This window comes from Aptenodytes forsteri, unplaced genomic scaffold (genome assembly GCF_000699145.1).
Source record: "Aptenodytes forsteri isolate BGI_AS27 unplaced genomic scaffold, ASM69914v1 Scaffold482, whole genome shotgun sequence".
Taxonomy (NCBI): domain Eukaryota; kingdom Metazoa; phylum Chordata; class Aves; order Sphenisciformes; family Spheniscidae; genus Aptenodytes; species Aptenodytes forsteri.
The window spans coordinates 907,473-912,148 of NW_008795046.1; the positions used below are offsets into that span (position 1 = coordinate 907,473).

Genomic DNA, 4,676 nt, shown 5'->3' on the forward strand with positions numbered 1-4,676 from the left:
ATCAGGGGGATGGAACACCTCTCCTGTGAAGAAAGGCTGAGAGAGTTGGGGTTGTTCAGCCTAGAGAAGAGAAGGCTTCGGGGAGACCTTATTGCAGCCTATCAGTACTTAAAAGGGGCTTACAAGAAAGATGGGGACAAACTTTTTAGCAGGGCCTGTTGCGACAGGACAAGGGGGAATGGCTTTAAACTAGAGGGGGGTAGATTTAGACTAGATCTAAGGAAGAAATTTTTTACGCTGAGGGTGGTGAAACACTGGCACAGGTTGCCCAGAGAGGTGGTGGCTGCCCCATCCCTGGAAACATTCAAGGTCAGGTTGGACGGGGCTCTGAGCAACCTGATCGAGTTGAAGATGTCCCTGCCCATGGCAGGGGGGGTGGACTAGATGACCTTTAGAGGTCCCTTCCAACCCAAACTCTTCTATGATTCTCCACATCTGGCCATTTTTCTCCAGCTTGCTGAGAGGGCACTGACTTTCCCTTCCTTTACGTTGGTTCCAGCACTATCTGACAGCACTCATTGCAGGGATGATGGGATTCTCACTCCCAAACTCTCAGCACACATTTTGGGGAAGCAGATGCTCTGTAAGTACACCTCTCTGCCCTGATAATACATTCACTGTATCACAATAAGGTTTTAATGCCTTTAATGTGCATCTGGTTCACACTGAGATCACACTTACTACTAGACATAGCTAAAAGATAAGTGACAGACCTAGTTTACTCCATAAAGTTAAGCAAAGAGTGCCAAAAGCAATACGTAAGATCTGGGAGAACAAGCCTTAGCGCAAGGATGTTTTAAAGTGAGGAGGTTGGTGCTCTCCCAGAGAACTCCTTAAGGAGATCATGGATGAAAGAAAACCAAAGCAGCCTTGTTTCAACCACCTGAAAACTGAACTTTATGCCTAGCTACCAGTTCAAGAGTTCTTCCTTCCAGGCTATGCTGCTGTGCGCAAACAGGGTACGCAGTCTCCCCTGACAAGATGCTGCCCTACTGAGATCTGACCTTCCTTTGGTTTCCTCCCACTATTCACGCTCTGTATTCCACAGAAACACACGGGAAATGCAAATAGAGAATCAAAAGGTAACCTTGAGGACTTTTATGGCTGCCCTTGGTGTTTCAAAGCCACTCTTAAGTACTCCTTTCTTTCTTTCCTAAGTTAGAGGCTTTCTTGATGTTGTGACTTTGCTTTTAGCTGTTCAGCATCTCTGGGACTGCAACAGTAATATTTTGCAGCTCATTTGAGAAATAGAATCTTTTTTTTTGAGTGAGATGCCATGCTAGTGTATCAATCCCTTTCCCCTCTTCTCATCTGAAGAGGTCAGCTGAACCACAGCCATAAGCCTACAGCATAACTTCTCTCAAAACACATAAAATGCCCTTTGTTTTCTTGCTTACAGCCTGTATGATTTGCCATATGAACCTTTTCATGGCCTTGTAGTACCTTCCAGCTGTTGTATTAGAAATGTTTACAGTGCTCTGTCAGTTTCATGATTCAAGGTATATCAAGGTCCCTGCAGAGCCTTGGCCACTGGAGCTCTTCAAGTTTTCAAATAGTTATTGGAGAGCCCACTGGCACCAGCTGCTTCAACATCACTCCTTCACCAAACAGATCTCTTGTCTCTTCCACTTAGTGTGAAGAAGAATGCTGTAGCTCTCTGGGCACCTTGACACATCCCCTGAAAAAGAAGTTGGACCATACCTTTGGAGGAGCCATTGACTTTTCCCACTGACCCTGCTTTTCTTGACCTGGTAAATCCAAGCCAGAACAAATGTTTGCTCTGCTTAGCTAGGTAACTTAATCCAACTGAACCTTTCTGAATGTTTATGACGACACTTTGAACAAGATACAGGCACACTCTTCCTGTTGATGCGAACTATCCGGCACTTGCATCCTCAGGTGAAAAGCACTAGGTAGGGATGGGTCAAATGTGGATCCAGAATTAGGGGGAATATTTTAGTGCTTTTCACTTCAGACAGGCAGAAGTTTCTGACACCAGAATTGGTGACTGAACTGAAGCGGTGAAAAGCACTACTATCAAGTCTTGCCTTACTTTGCTGAGGTCTCTCAGGAGAAAAAGAAACTCAGCTCTGCTCATCAGAGCATAAGAAATGGGTCTAAGAGAGATTCCAGGCACAAACCAACTCTGGAGGAGAAGTACTGCTGTATCTGATTGATCTCTGATGAGGAAAAAAAAAAATGAAGCCTTCAAGTTTTAGAAGCTTGGTTTTAGAAAAGGCCCAAGACCAGTCCGGAACAGACTTTGGCATGAGAATGTTTGATGACAATTCTTCTGGTCAGAGACCTTTTATTTCCACAGGATCTGAACTTGGTCCTTGCACCCTTCCTGAGACAGCCATTCGAGTCCTTGTCTCCTGTTGCACATATCTTTCTTCACAGCCATTTCTTCCACCTAGCAGAGATTCAGAGAGACTTCTGTCAGCTATACAGCCTTGTTCCCGATTAGGACAGCTCTTTGGGTTCATCCCAAAAATTCCTCCAACAGTTGTGTAAGAATTCCATCCAAACTAAGAAATGAACATCTGCTTTCTTTCCCAAGCCCCACACCTCTGTGGTTGAGCCATCTTTGGACACTAAATACCAAGATGACCATATTTTTACTGCTGCGTTATGACCTATGAGTCGTCCTGGCTGGTTCCTTGGGGTGAGTGGGCTGTACTGCACTACAGTTCAGTTACTATCAGTTACTATCATCTCAGGTGTCTGCAAGAAGCTTCATGCCTGGGGCACCACTCTTTCAACCCCATCTCTGTGATTGCCAAGGTACCATGGAACAATAATACATTTAATAGAATGGTCTTTCTTTTCTTAAGAAGACCCTGAGACTCAGCTCCACATCCCCAGCAAGTGTATGATGGAAAAAAGTACTGGAATGACCCAGCATTTATGGACTGGCTCTCAAAAGAGAAGAAAAATTATTAATAGTAACTGCAGTTCTCTAAGCTATAATATCCATATGCATATTTGCTACCCATTTTCCTTCCTTCCTCCTTCTCCAAGTCTCTTTTTTTGGTACTTCTGTTGTTGAGCCCTACCACAGTACACTGCTATGTTGTGATTATGTACGTGGTGGAAGGGAAGGTAGAGCATGTGTGCCCCCTCTGGGTATTGCTTCTGTAAAAACAAGTCTGGCTCAAGTGTTTGTTGTGCAAACCCCTGTAAATGTATATGTCTGCAAAAAAACATATCCAGGAACCACAGTCACTGGAAAGTAACCTCGCTTTCCTCCTCTTTGCTGCATAACAGTCCCCTCTGCCTGTCCTTTGGGAATAGCATCCGCTTACACAAAACTTCCCTCACAATCTGGAGGAAGACTGACAGTCAAACTGTAGCCAACTCGTGTGTGGGAGGACAAGAAGGATTTCTTGAACACTGCAAGAGAAGGTGACCAGCAAAGCAAATAATAACAGCCCAGCAGAAAGACAAGCATACCAAAATGCAAGCTTGGTAATTATCTAGAACACAGGTAGGACTAGGATGCCCGTGCTGCCGGGTACTACAAGGAATAGCTAGAAAGATACAGCTTTTGCCTTGGTATGTTTGTGTCTACATTAAGGCAAAATGCAGCAAATGGGTGAAATGAACAGGGTAGTGAAAAGGTAGTAATATTTTGATAGATATTTCTCTCTTGTGCCAGAACCACAGAAGAATCAGGATAAAATAATGAAAATGCTACAGTGGTGCTGTCTAGCGACATGTGGATGAAATAATGTTGCCATCCTATCTGCCAAGCTGAAGTTCGGTTGCCAAGTCCTTGAGCTTTACCATGAGAAATGCTCCTTCCCCTAACCTCAGCTTCCCGTCCATGTAATTTGCAGTTATCCCCTGAATTAAGATTTCAGTGATGGAAACAGCAGTGATTTCTGCATGTTAGTAAGAGGCTACCTTCCTGTATGTTCCAGCTGACATTTTATCCATTTTCCTCTGATTTAATGAGTTAGCTAGTATAGGATGCAGACTTTTGGGAGGGCAAAAAGCAGCACCTCCTGTGAAGGCACCAGTCCCTCACAACTTCCAGCAACTCCCTCTCGCCGTTGACTCTGCGCACTGGTTTCTTTTCCTTGCATAAATTTTAGAGATCAGTAACAAAAAGGTTTTTCTAAACCTTTAATTTTGGTGGATCGCTGCTGGGATATTTCAGAGCCAAAGTGGAAGCGAACATCAGCGGGGCAGGCCTCTCCCCACAAGCGGGGGAAGCTGTGATCCAATGTGGGAACCGAAGGACTTGAAGAGCCTGGAGATGGGGCAGCATGTTGCTTCACCTGAGCACCCAGGAGGAGTGCTTGCACGAGGACCTATTACATGGCGAAGCGTTAATGTCTGTTACTAAATGGGTCTTGGAGCTCTAGCTGGTCCCAGCCCCAGCTAAAGATAGCAGGGGTACCAAGTGTGACAGCCGAGGCTAATTAAGAGAAGCAACTAAGCACCCTTCCGCAATTAATTTCACGAAAACCAGAGCAACCGTTGCTGAAGGCAATCGGTCTCCCAGCAAGTTCAGTCAGAAACCAAGCGTTTGTCACCCCTTCACCCAGAGGTGCAAACAGCCCGGTCAGCGCGGCGAGGCCGTGAGAGGATAACGGCTGCCCGCCCACCTCCCCTTAACCGCCCTGCAGGCCCCGCCCCCATCAGGCCCCGCCCCGCTGTTGGCCAACCGC

The 4,676-nt window shown here is 45.7% G+C and overlaps 1 protein-coding gene across 1 annotated transcript in view; it reads left to right on the plus strand.

The window, feature by feature from the left end:
• The window catches only part of PWP1 (PWP1 homolog, endonuclein), a 25,814-nt gene that overhangs the window by 728 nt on the left and 20,410 nt on the right, over positions 1-4,676 (plus strand). The window lies entirely within an intron of this gene.